Genomic DNA, 14,851 nt, shown 5'->3' with positions numbered 1-14,851 from the left:
AAAGCTTTTTCTGCAAACAGCAAATTCCCAGAGTTGCACCTAACTGCATTTAAGAAAATAACAGAAAACAAATTCCAGCATGTAATTCACAGCAACAGCACAGGAGAGTTCATTTGGCAGCTGCTCATTTAACTATAAATGAACAGCAATAGTGCCCTCTGTAAACCTGGGAAGGGAATTCCAACCGAAGCTGTGTATAACCTCCGTGGCCACCTCAGATGTTTACAGAGATCTGCAAGAGGCTTTGATGGACAAATTGCATACCAGCTGGCAAGATTTATACAGGCTCTTCATAGGCCAATGTTTTCCGGACACTTTGTGAAGATTTCTACTAAAATCAGGGACCACAAGAGACCTTAAACTTCAGAACTGTTTCCAATCATCAAAGTATGTTAGAAGCTGTTCCTTATTATTCCTGAACCATCAGTAGATGTTTCATATTGAAAAGAAAAAAGAAAAAAAAGCACCATATTGGGCTTGGTCTCAAGGAAATGATTCCTAATCCCCAATTTTGAAAGGGCAGAATAAGCCTTGAAGAATGGTCATTTATGTCATTCCCAAATCCTTGCTCTTGAGCAATTATATGCAGGCATTTCCCGAAAAAAAATTGTTTTGCTATGATCACTAAAACATTACAATATCCCTTCTTTGATCCTGCCAGCCCTAACAATAGCTTGAGGTTAGAAATTGCCCTGGTTTTATTTATTTGTTTTTAATTTAAGTCTGAATAAGGAAGACTTTAACACACATTCAATTCATAGCTTTCATTCAAGGCAGCTCAATGCCAGGGCAACATGAACAAGCCATCTTCATCACAGAAAGCAAGTAGCTTTTCAGACTTAAGGAAGACACATAAATTCACCATTATTTCTCTTAATGTAATAATAATTACAAAGCCTTTTTTTTTTTTCTTTTTAAGTTCTATCAGCCAAATTCAGCAGTGGCACAAACAGGCAGATGGGAGAGAAGTACCACTGTGATTACAGGCGTATTGTATAGCTGGTTTGTTATATTCAAGTTTATTTTACCTTGGGTCCTGCTTAAAGGAAGATATTAAAGAAGCTTGATAAACAAGCCCTGCCATGTCAGTTTCTGAGGAACTATTGCAAACTTCCAAGGCAATCAAGAGAAAAGACCAGTGAGGGCTATCTGATCACTGAAACGAAGAGTAAATTTGCAAGTCATAAAAAAGAAAATACACCATTTCCCATAACTGCACAGTACACTACCAACAAGTTACCACACCCATTTTGACAGAATACATGAAAAAAAGCTGAGGATACTGCTCTATCTGCAGAAATAAGAAAATGGGTCAGGCCTAGGACAAAAAAAGCCTGGTTCAAATTATTTGTCTAGCATCCTAGAGGCAGAGTTCCAGTTCTCCAGATCATCACTCAACTGGTTGACTGGCTTAGACATGAGATCATCTTGTCTTTTCCTATAACCCCCTCCCTCATTTATTTCAACATCTGCAGGGAACACAATTGTGACCCTGGAAACAACAATCTCTCTGACTACAGAGCCATAATGAATCCCCAAGCATCATCTGTCCTCCATGCTGAATGAGGCAAGGATCACACAGACAACTATGTAATCACATAATTAACAACTGTATCACAAATACACATGCACAAACTGCGAGCTAAAAGATATACAGGCAGAGTCTCTGAACAGGGAGAAAAGGGGCAGGGAGCAACTAGAGCCTGATGTGATATGCAAAGCCTAATATCCAGGTTTTCCATAGAGATCCAACCAACAGCACAACAGATCCCAGCCCTAGTCATGTTGGTATTGCTCCAAATTGGAGCTCTTGGTCTGCTGTCTTAATGACAGTCTTTCAGGATGTGATCAACAGAAGCAGGTACCGAAAGACAAGGCATCCAGTGCATTTCAGACACATGAGCACGCCGGAGGCACCCTGGGGCTCGCAGACGGACAGGCATCCCTGCACTGCCAGAAGCCAGCAGCACATCAGAAGTGGTATCAGACATCCATGTTTAAATGACTTGAATACTTACATCCTTTACAGTGGATTTAATTCAAATCAGAGTTACTTGACCCTGATCTAATTACACCACACCCTTTGCAGGATTAACCAAACTAAGGTATTTCTGTATCTAAAATCTTAGTGTGGCAGCGGAGCTAAAAATACAGCACTAACAGAAGCTATGTATTAAACTCATCAAGAGCCACAAAGTCTTGAAAAATGTTTACTTCAAACTTCTGCAGTAAATACAGCTGTGATCCCAAAATTATCTCACTTAACACTGCCACTATACACTGTCCATCCCACAAAGCCTAATCCAAAAATCATCAACTAGGACCGTACCACAAGCACGTACAAAGAACGGAACTCGAGCTGCGGCTGGTGGCAGGCCAACCTTGGACAGACTGCAGGGGAAGTACCACCTCTCAGCAGATCTTCAAGGGTACTTTAATATTATTAACATGTATTGGTTTATTTCCCTGATACCTGGTGGTATCATCATCTGTGATCTGTGCTGTTCCCAGAGCTGATGATTCCTCCCTAAAGGACTAGGAAAGCACCTTGCAGGCAGCGCCTCCGCAACAACATAAGCACAAACTCAGTCAATTCATACAGTATCACTAAAATTAACTAAGCTAGCCAGACTGATTAATGATACATTTCTTTATGTTTTACTGACAAATATCCAAGTTTACAAAACACCATAGCAAACGTAACCTCTTGAACAGGCCACAGTTTAGCTTGTTCATGTAATACAGAGACAGTTTTCTGCTAAATTCGTAGATGTCCCTTCCACCCGAAAGCCAACTCTACTTTTGTCAGCCCAAGAGCATTTAATTGTTGGGCACAGTTTCAGACATCAAAAATAACAAGCCATTAACGGATAGATGGATCACTGTTTAAATCAAGACTCTTCTGTGGGATTCGCTTTTTCACTTGAGGTGACAGTGAAATGCATAAGAGATTATTTCTAAAGACCAACAATAAGAGCAATTATACAAAAAGGTCACACACACACAGAGATTATTACTGGAACATTTTCATTCTCAGTGTTGATCCAGTAAATTCCTACAGATAATTCAGCTTCACAGTATATAAAGAGTAACGAGATTTTCCCACTTCATGTTGAGCAGGAACTAATTCCACAGTTACTCTCATCGAGCGGAAAAGCTCTGAAAAATGAGTAAAGCACAACACAGTAAAATATCATCACCAGAATACGTCTTCAAGATTGTAAGAAAAAGGCAGATTGCTTACATAAAGCTAGCCAACACTCCTCAAAAATTAATGACGCTGACAATTAAAAATAAATAAGTGCAACTCACCAGTACAGTCATTAATGCTCAATCTAATATGATAACAGTAAGGGGTATAAAATAAGCTAAGTATTGACTCAGGCTTTTGGTATGAATGTCACCATCCATTTTTATTAAATCAGATTACAGAATTTTATTTGGTTACAGATTGATCCTGTGATTGTATAACAGAAAAAACAAATAATCTGTTTCTACATGATCTTGCCTAGCACCCTGGAAAATCACCGTAATGTTATTTCTTAATTTAGGTCTTCCCACACAGGAGACAAGGTTTACCTCTTACTGTGTGTAGAGCATCCATCACTCAATTTTCATCACAAATGAAAAAGTATATGCTTTGCTGACGTGCAACAGCTGTTCTTTCCATGCCTTGCTAAGAAGAAGAAAGGATCTGCAAAAAGCAAGAAGCTCGACCTTTGTGCCACATTTTTGGAGGACGCTCTGGGGTGAAGCTTGGCAAGGAAGTTGAGACGGCATAAATAGCTAGACAGGAGATTGTAAGATGGGGAAACCACATTTGACTTCCTGCTAAAGACATTGTAACAGATGAAAAAGATCGTGAATCTCTTTTTGAGAGATGACCTGTCAGCCTGTAAGCAATTACTGAATCTAGAGGTGACACAGAGTAACTAGGATTTCCTGTCAATGGAAGGAGTGATAAAATATACTAGCAGGGCTAAAACTCTGGAACCGTCGCACAAATCTTGAGCAAGGTAAATTTACACCTGATCTAGTGCTGGAGGCTACTTTAGAGGCCAAAAGCAAGGAAGACAGAAGTGGTAATATAATCAGGCCAGTTCTCCATATACAGCCACCCAGTGCCTCCTGGAGAACTCACTCCAAATCAGACATGCTCTCATAATAAAATAAACTTATCAAGCTGGACTTATTCCAAGAGGAAAAAAAAAAAAAAAATCCCTATCTTACAATCTGCAAAGAATGACCTTATGAAGAGAAACATTCAAGAGGCTGGAACCATTTCTGCCTGAATACCTGCACCTATTTCACATCGGTCAAGGAAGTCCCTTGCACAGTTCCCACCCAGCCCAGTATTGTATTTTCACCATGAACACCAACTACAGGCCTGAAGGAAGAGGGAACTGATTCAGAGCACGACGGTTAATCTTACAATCATAGCACTTAACCAAAGGAGAGTTAACAAGAAACACTCACAGCAACAGCTTGCAAGAGGTTATGAGAAAAAGCCGTCTCATCATACATGATGGTACCACATGGTGAACGTACAGAAATATTAGAAAGTGGAACTGAGTAAATTCAAAGTAAGGAGTTAATTTATTCTGAGAATGAAAGAGTTCCTTGAGTTAATACCTTTATGTTATGCTTTTCTCCAGTGTCTTATGTTTTACTTCAATTGAAATTGCACTAGAAATAAAAAAATAATCTCAGCTGAGGGACTCCAAGAATAATTTTTTTTTAAATGGCAAAGATCACTGTCTTTTTCTACAGAAAAAGCCAACCCACAAGACAGATACTTCAGATGGCAGTCTCAAAATTTGTCATAAAAGCCCAAGCAGCAAATCGATAATCAGTGCTGTGGACAGGTCATATTCCCTGTAGGCTCATGTGGGAAGCAGCTAACTTGTTTTTCCAGCAAGAACGCCAAAAACTAAAGAACGTGAAAAATCTGATGGAAGTTCCATGAAAAACAAGAAATATTAGGATATATTCCCCGCAAAAACAACTACAGTGCACTAGTCAAGTCTACCTATTATTTAAATTATTCCAAGAAGCTCGTCTATGCATGCTATTTGTTACATGCATCCTGCAATTCAGAAAAAGCAAGATTAAAATTGCCCAGCATTTCTTTACGTTAGGGTTTTTGGAATTTAGTTATTCCACAAATAAACCTTCTATGTATGACAGTTATTCGTTTAAGGGTATTCTTATTTTTGGAACCTCAATTTAAGGCAGCAGAGAGCAAAAACTCACATTTCAAGATAATGTTGCCCTGAGTACCTAGCACTTTTGAGACGTCGAGCCAGACTCTCCGAAATGGAAAAACTCAAAACCAGTGGCAGCTTTAGAAGTGTTGCCAAAAACCAAACACTTAAATAATAACTTTTAAAATTAAGTGATATACAACTGAAGTGCGACACCTGACTGGACAGTCATTTGCTGAATATATTCTGTTAAAGCTTAAAAACACCCACCCCCCTGTATTTCATCCTTACCAGGATCTTTGGCAAAACTTTCCATTTCCTCTACTGGGATGCAGTGTGCTGGTCGAGAGCTGTTGTCTGTTAAAACCTCCTTTAAGAAACCTCATTGGTGCTGTGGAAAGAACTGTTGCTGAATGTTTTAGGGCACTAGATTTAGACTCCAAAAATCTCAATCCAAATCCTTCACTCTCTCTTGGTGAGAACTGGGATGTCATCCAACTTCTAAGTATTTCTGGGCCAACGCCTTTATAAAAATTCACTAAAATAATGGGAGTTTCGTTCTTACACATCTTTAACTTATCTATGCCCTTATTCCTTCTTTTGCTTCCCTGCTGTAAAATTAGGCTGGTTACAAATAAATAAATAAAGACTTATTCCAAGAGGAAAAAAAAAAAAAAATCCCTATCTTACAATCTGCAAAGAATGACCTTATGAAGAGAAACATTCAAGAGGCTGGAACCATTTCTGCCTGAATACCTGCACCTATTTCACATCGGTCAAGGAAGTCCCTTGCACAGTTCCCACCCAGCCCAGTATTGTATTTTCACCATGAACACCAACTACAGGCCTGAAGGAAGAGGCAACTGATTCAGAGCACGACGGTTAATCTTACAATCATAGCACTTAACCAAAGGAGAGTTAACAAGAAACACTCACAGCAACAGTTTGCGAGAGGTTATGAGACAAAGCTGTCTCATCATACATGATGGTACCACATGGTGAACGTACAGAAATATTAGAAAGTGGAACTGAGTAAATTCAAAGTAAGGAGTTAATTTATTCTGAGAATGAAAGAGTTCCTTGAGTTAATACCTTTATGTTATGCTTTTCTCCAGTGTCTTATGTTTTACTTCAATTGAAATTGCACTAGAAATAAAAAAATAATCTCAGCTGAGGGACTCCAAGAATAATTTTTTTTTAAATGGCAAAGATCACTGTCTTTTTCTACAGAAAAAGCCAACCCACAAGACAGATACTTCAGATGGCAGTCTCAAAATTTGTCATAAAAGCCCAAGCAGCAAATCGATAATCAGTGCTGTGGACAGGTCATATTCCCTGTAGGCTCATGTGGGAAGCAGCTAACTTGTTTTTCCAGCAAGAACGCCAAAAACTAAAGAACGTGAAAAATCTGATGGAAGTTCCATGAAAAACAAGAAATATTAGGATATATTCCCCGCAAAAACAACTACAGTGCACTAGTCAAGTCTACCTATTATTTAAATTATTCCAAGAAGCTCGTCTATGCATGCTATTTGTTACATGCATCCTGCAATTCAGAAAAAGCAAGATTAAAATTGCCCAGCATTTCTTTACATTAGGGTTTTTGGAATTTAGTTATTCAACGAATAAACCTTCTATGTATGACAGTTATTTAAGGGTATTCTTACAAAAAGCAAGATTAAAATTGCCCAGCATTTCTTTACGTTAGGGTTTTTGGAATTTAGTTATTCCACAAATAAACCTTCTATGTATGACAGTTATTCGTTTAAGGGTATTCTTATTTTTGGAACCTCAATTTAAGGCAGCAGAGAGCAAAAACTCACATTTCAAGATAATGTTGCCCTGAGTACCTAGCACTTTTGAGACGTCGAGCCAGACTCTCCGAAATGGAAAAACTCAAAACCAGTGGCAGCTTTAGAAGTGTTGCCAAAAACCAAACACTTAAATAATAACTTTTAAAATTAAGTGATATACAACTGAAGTGCGACACCTGACTGGACAGTCATTTGCTGAATATATTCTGTTAAAGCTTAAAAACACCCACCCCCCTGTATTTCATCCTTACCAGGATCTTTGGCAAAACTTTCCATTTCCTCTACTGGGATGCAGTGTGCTGGTCGAGAGCTGTTGTCTGTTAAAACCTCCTTTAAGAAACCTCATTGGTGCTGTGGAAAGAACTGTTGCTGAATGTTTTAGGGCACTAGATTTAGACTCCAAAAATCTCAATCCAAATCCTTCACTCTCTCTTGGTGAAAACTGGGATGTCATCCAACTTCTAAGTATTTCTGGGCCAACGCCTTTATAAAAATTCACTAAAATAATGGGAGTTTCGTTCTTACACATCTTTAACTTATCTATGCCCTTATTCCTTCTTTTGCTTCCCTGCTGTAAAATTAGGCTGGTTACAAATAAATAAATAAATAAACTTTAAATAAAAATTTATTCTAATATTTTTCCTAAGTGTTTGTGTTTGACTTTTAGGGGAAGAGACAAGCTGCTGCAATATGTGCAAAGCTGCCCAATGCTCTCAGGTTTCAACTGCAGATGACAATCCTTCTGCATTAGTTATGCAGTGGTTAAACAAAAAAGAGCAACCACAATAATAGCTAAAAATGTAAGGAGCTGTTGAAATTAGCAGGTGCCTTCTGTTTAGATAACACATGTCAACAATAAAACAAATGTAGCTGCAAGTTAAGCTAACATTTCCTTTAAATATATTTTCTAACTGTTTTTCAATTTCAAGCTGCTCTTTTTATTTTTTGCATTTTTTTTTTCTCCCCCCCTGAATTTCCTGGCATTTCAGTACAAACACCAGCCAGGACACAGAGGCTACTGTCATGCTGGCACTGCAGGGTTGGAGAAAGGACTGCACACAAAAAGGTGTTTTGTCATCTTACACTCATAGTGTCTGTACAACATGACTCAACATTACAACTTTCATGTTTTGGACATGATTTGGACACAAAATACGAGCTCTGGTCACTGTCTGCAATAAAGGGGATAACTGTGCTGCACTTCCTTCGGTCTATATGGTCATAACATTAATAGTATGACAAAGTATAGTGACTCAAGGAAATTTGTCAGGGCTTTCTAGTAAAAGTAGTCATGAAGAAACTTCTGACATTGAGATTTTTCAGTCTCTTTTAAAAAACATGAGTAAAAGTTATATGGAAATATTTTATGGCTCTTGCCAAGCTGGAGTTTAAGAAATGTAAACGTATGTTTTACACACAAACATTTAGACGGGAAGGCAAATGTAGACATTCCTACTGCATATATTTTACTTTTGAGGGGAGACATTAAGTGGTTAATTTCTTTGTATTTTTCATATATAAATAACTTTATAATCAATTGATTTAATCAGTAAATACTAGACCTAGCAAAATAGCCCAAATGCCCTTTCCGTTTTCTTGAGAAGTCTGTGGCAGGACATTGTTGCAACAGAAAGTGCCTCAATACCAGTCGTCGTCATCTTCTAACATCTGGCTTCCACACAAAGCAAAAGTCTGGGCACAGCCTGCCTGAACCCACCCAGCTAAGCCTCCAGCCAAAGAGACCTTCAGCCCAGGCTTTGAGAAATTACAAAAAAAGCTCCCGAGTTACCAGCTTGTGCTTGAGGCCAAACTTACATCAGCAAAGTCATTTACTTAGGGGTTTTCATTTTCTCTACAAATTCAAGTCAGACTCTGTTGCAGCTCCTCCACAGCCCTCCTCTCCCAGCTGGAGGGAGAAAGCAGCCAGCTATCTTCCTGCTCAGCCACTGCACAAGGGAGGGGCACGTTATTCTGCCCCTTCCTGAGCTTCCTCTTTCTTTTACCATGCCTCTCACCACTTGTCTGAAGCCCTCTCTCTTCCCCAGTCACCTCTGCCACCCATGCTCCAACCAACAAGTGCCTTCATCTGCTCTCTTCTCGGGGCTACAGCAGCTGCTTCAAAAGTTTTGCTGGAGTTTTCTGCTCTACCATTTCCACTGAGTTCAGAGTGACAAGAGCAAAAACGCCAGGCTGCTGCAAGAGCTCAATTGCAATCACACTGATGATTTAGAAAGAAAGTTTTGAATCGGGTAAAGCTTGCTTCATTCTTAGAAAACTCTCTCAAGTGCTACTGTTAACACAGCCAAGCCCTGAGAGGATGGGGGGGAAGGATCTAAGCCACTATTAACGGATACACAACGTTACCAACTAAGGCTTTGGAGGTGGGTTAAAACTGGAAATAACGTTTTGATTTAATAAAGTTATTGGAATTTTTTCTATTTATCGTAAGCAAGAAGATATGTCAAACCTTACTGTAATTCTAGCAGTACCAAAAGGGTAGCTGCATCAATTATTACGTAAACAAAAATCACAAAACTAACAAAAAAGAAAAAAAAAATGCTAGCTGCTCAGACCTTAAGTGTGGCCTTCAGGAATGAGATACAAACAATCTAATTCCCAAAGAAGCCACAAACGATGACTCAAGAAACAAATGGACAGCAGTCAAAGTCAGGAAGCAACCCCAAATTTGCATATGCCCTTATTAAAACAGCTTTGCAAAATTAGGGACACAAGGGGGACTTTCATGCTCTTCTCTGAGGCACGGAAGGGAAGATTGGTCACCCAGAGAAAGTTCAGCAAAACTTAGGTGAACTATGACTACTCTCTTACCAAACTGTCTAAGCTTTTAATTTAACTGTTTCTTAAGACACCGAGGGCTTACTGCCTCCCTTGCCAACTCAAACTCGCCCTCAGCATATTAAAACACCATTTGATGCACCCTCGCTGTGCTGAAAGGGAAATGACTGATACATAATACGGGACAGATGAATACCCAGGGGAGATGTTCAAGCACTTTTTCAAGAAGGTTTTTGTTCAGAAAATGTCAATTTGCCAAAGCAAAAAAGCTGTCGCTAGAGAAGTTTTAATAAAACTCTTTTTGGAGAGTTTATCACATCTATACTCAAAACTGATGTTAATTCAAAAACGCCAGTTTGTATGTGGCCAGGCCACTCTCAGGTGGGGAACACTAATGCCCACCTTCCCACATTTTTAATTTCAGACCAGGCATATGAATTTTGGTCTCCCTCACGCCCAATGCTTGCTCTTTCTCTGGCCCTTCATTTACGCACAGCAAATGATACCAAGAAGCAGGATTGCCCCACAACCAACATTCTACTCGAACATATGAAAAATTCAGGATTAAATTCTTCATCTGAACTATGCAGAAAACAGGTCGGATGTCGCTCTCCTCCTGCACACAGCAGTGTGTCAGCCAGCACCGTCCCGCTCTGCTCTGCTTAACACCATCATCTGGTCTGGGCTTCTTTCAGAAACATTTATACAGCATTACAGCGGATCATAAACACACCTGTGTAAAACAGTAATTTTAAAGAGGAACTGGAGGGAGAAGCCAGGCTCGTTTGTATGATCCTCCTTACTTTACATTCACTGGGGAAAAAAACCCAAAGGTTTTACAAGCAACAAAACCTGGTTTCCTTCCACTTTATCCATATCAAACGTCTTTTTCATGCTTGCATTATTTCAGTTCCTAATTACAAGAGATAATCGTCAGAAGAACACAGAATATAAGCCTAAAAAGAACCCAAAACCTCATGCCTTAGGGTTTTTTTCAGACAACAATACCTAATAAACCTCACCATAAATATAGTGGCCATTTTTTCCACAACACTGTGGATACGGGAGGGGAGAATGTCTAAGGTGAGACTATGAGATACGGTTTCAGGTTTTTATACATCATTTTAATTCAGATTTGACTTAATGACTAGGAAGAAACTATTTTTCTCTTTACCAAAAAAATCCTTATAAAAATTAAATCTATATTCACTAGGCCACAGCAGAGTTAAAGAGCTCAATAAATTAATAAATTTGGGATTCTTGGAAAGAGAAATTTAAGTATAAAAGTTCATTTAAGCAGGCATCCATATTTATGAAATTTTTAAGAACAGAAGTTTCTCAAAAGTGCATTGTCTTTTATAGTTCTCCTTTACAGGTTATTTTTAAAAGAGTAACAACTAGAAAATTTCTAATTAGCTAAGATTCCAAGAGCATATACACAGCCATATTCTCCCCAAAATAATTTGTAGTTCTATGGCTTTTTTTCTAACAGGACTGTAGTGTTAGATAGCAGCTGCTGGTTTTGCATAGAGTTCCACTTTTGCATGTTTGAGTACAAAGGCATACTTTTTTCTGACAGAGCATGCAAAGTAATGGTTCAGGCCACAGCCAGAGCTTCTCCATGTTTGGTACAATATTGCCCACAAACATTGTTTGTTTTCCCACTGACGTTAATGTGCCTTGGAACAGGTCAAAATGAATATGCTACTTGGGGGCATTTATTTTTAGCATCCAATTGACAATACAGCAAGTTAAATGCATGAGAAACACAGTTCTAGTAGGTAAGCCCCACTTACAAACTATATCCTGGAGACACAGACTTGGTAATAAGGAGAAAAAATTAAACAAACAAACCAAAAGAAACCTCCACACTGTCATTCCAAAAGCCAGATCTTTCTCCACAATAGTCTGCCCAATGCACTGGACCAGACAGATGAGACAGCCCATCCAAAGGCATTCCCTGTGCTCCACACATCAGTGCTGTTCATCATTCATGCCTTCTAAAATGCAATCCCTTGAGGGTTGTGACTGTCAATTATCACAACTATACACATTTGTACAGATCTCATTATACACTGAGTATGTGCGTGCAAATAAATATAAAACTTTATAGTCACTGTGAATATAAAAGGACAATTTATTTTAAAAGTGCATATTCCTGCAGATCTTGGCTAAGGATATAAGCCAGTTATAACTGACAATACTAGCAAGAAAAGAAATAAGAGTTTTACAGATTTATGCTGAGATGATCTTAAGGAAAATTTTAGATAAATATCAAAGATGAGACAGTTCAATGACTTTACTATCAGATAACCACAAAAAACACAAATGTGACTGAGTCAAATCATGTATAGCTCTGAACTTGCGTACGTGGAAGCTTTCTATCCTATATTTTCTGTCTCCGTCCTAAATACACTTTTTAGGGATGAAAGCTGGCATAGTGGAGAGACAAGGATTTTTGTTAGCAACAGCCTACTTTATATTTCAAAAAATATTTTCTCCACCTTAGGATGCTCAAACTATAACAATAACCAACATTTAGTTTAGTAATTAAGCCTATAAATGCCTGCCAAAGTAATTTTGTTATCAGCAGAAATAAAGAAGCACTATATTCTTTGCGCTCAGCCTTAGGATGCACCATTACCAATACTACCACTCATTTGAAAGGAGATCGCATCTCAAAACTTTCAGAGAGTGCTTTTTAACTTAAAAACAGAGCTATGCAGTCTGCACAGGAGACTACTGTGCTCAGAGACACAGTGCCCCTTAACTTCAAACACCTATAATATAAAAATCTTCACCTGTAGTTAGCTAGCAAAGAGGCACTCCTAGCACATAATTTATGTGGCCTTTTGGGTATCTGCTTTAGGATCACACTAATTTTATCTGAGAAGCACCTGTGTTTCCTTCAGAAATTACTTGAAGAGTCTGGGCAACTCGCACATTGACTTCTAGAGCAAAATCATGAACTGAGATGGAAACTGCCATCTCCGCAAACGCCTTTCTGGGAAAGGACAATTTACTGGAAGAAAAACTGCAGTGTCCATGTCCCTGCCAACTGATACAGAACCAACACAGGCTTCAGGGTTACCACTGGCAACAGCCCATGGATCATTACTAAAATTAAAGAAATGGGTCAGTGATGACCCATCATCTACCAGCCTATGTCTGATATTTTTCCCCTGACCAACACTGTGGTTTGTTTTTTGTGGTTTTTGTTTGTTTGTTTGTTTTGTTGTGGGTTTTTTTGTATGTTTTTTTTTAGAAATCATCTCATTCTATACAATATTTTTAAGCTGAAGAACTAGTTGATCTGAGGGAAGTTCATCAGATCTTTCTACTGCCATAACATTTTCCATTCAAAAAAAAAAAGTTTAAATATTTATTAGTTACTTCTCATTTTCCTACAATCTATTTAAAAAAATAAATATTTGGAGCTTCTGGGTGCTTTGTTCTCTCCTGCTTCATGGACCCCTTTCACATGTCCTAAAGACCACCTCCCATCCCTGTACCACGGGCTGAGTAATACTACTCCAGACATTGACACACAGGCTGCTGGAATTGGTACAGTCAGGAAATTCATATCATTTCTCTGAGGTAAACAGTAAATGAAAGCCCTCAGGAAAGTCTGAATACCAGAGCGTTGGGTGGAATTTTTTTATGTTTTGGGTTTTTTTAAAAAAGAGAGAGAGTTCTTTTGAAAGTATTCTGTTACTACATCACGTTATTATAACCTAGGGCAGTGATGAGATCATTTCCACTACTAAGACAAGTTCTGGGATTTGTTTTTCAGTCTAGTGAGAAAGGCAGTTGCTTCACTGAGGCATGGCAAGCACACAAAAGAGAGTTCATCACCTCTCAGGAAGATGATAGCCAATTCTGCTGCCACCATCCGTGAAGTCAAAGATAAATCCTTCCAGAGATTATACAGAGCTTCTGTATAAAAAGAGGTAAACTAAACAAAAACAGATCAGTTGTAAACCCAATTTAAAAAATGTGTCTCATGACTGGCCCCCCCCCAGGCTTCAGCTGGGAGCTGGAACACCAGCTGGACCAGACCTGCAGAGACATACTTGATTTTATTAGTTAAACCTCCTTCAGGCTACAAGGCACAGATATTTTTGACATGTACTTTTCTTTAGAGCAACCACTGAAACAGGGACTAAAAAATTAGTCAAAAATTCGGTTTTGCTCCCTCAAAGTCACTCCCCTTCTTAGGATACTGTCCTGAAGGATAAGGAGACTTTGATCCACACCAGTATTTTGTACCAGGTAAAGAATAAATTTGAACTCAATCTCCCATCTCTCAACTCTACACATTAACCATGGGCCATAGCATACACTGAGCTTCTACATGTTGTGCTAGAAAGCTCTCATGCAAAACTAAGTATTTTCTCATATTTTGTAGTCAGTTTTCATACACTTAGGCTTCTAAGTTAAAGCAGGAGACACCTCCTTCTCTGGCTGCTATGCAAGTCTAGCCCTGATATCTTCCAGCCCAAGCCAACCAATTAACATAATTCAATTTGAATTCACAGTTCCGAAGTATAGAACAGCTTCAGTTCTACTGCCAATACTGTCTTCTTCTAACCTATACGCAAGTCACAGAAGTTGTCACATACACCAATATTGCACATCAACTAAAATAGACTCAAACAGAGACATTTTCTATTACAGCTGAAGTGATGTGCACCTGGAAAGTCACTGCTACATTGCACTGGATTTAGCAGTGCAATGGTATTGCCAGGAAAACACACCAAGGAAGAGAGTAGAGGTTACACAAAATGTCAGTGAAGCCCATTCAATGGCTTTGCAGGAATGCCTCTGAAAGAAATAGTCAGGGCTCACTCCATACTCCTTATTTTTCCCCTATGTATGACTAAAAGTTGAAGAACACACGCTGAAGAACACATGGACAAAACCAGATTGGCTGAAACATTTCCTATTCTGGCTATTTTAGGCCAGCTGACAAAAGTAATCTATTCAACATATCATGAAAACTCATAAAGGGCGCCTTATGAGAGCTACGTTCAATGA

The 14,851-nt window shown here is 38.8% G+C and overlaps 1 protein-coding gene across 1 annotated transcript in view; it reads right to left on the bottom strand.

The window, feature by feature from the left end:
- PLA2G4A (phospholipase A2 group IVA) overlaps window positions 1-14,851 on the bottom strand; it is a 99,336-nt gene that overhangs the window by 65,328 nt on the left and 19,157 nt on the right. The gene's annotated exons all lie outside the window — the stretch shown is intronic.

The sequence above is a fragment of the Calidris pugnax genome, unplaced genomic scaffold (genome assembly GCF_001431845.1).
Source record: "Calidris pugnax isolate Ruff unplaced genomic scaffold, ASM143184v1 scaffold30, whole genome shotgun sequence".
NCBI classification, from domain to species: domain Eukaryota; kingdom Metazoa; phylum Chordata; class Aves; order Charadriiformes; family Scolopacidae; genus Calidris; species Calidris pugnax.
The sequence above is the reverse complement of the archived record's forward strand: the minus strand, read 5'-3'. Positions and strand labels throughout refer to the sequence as shown.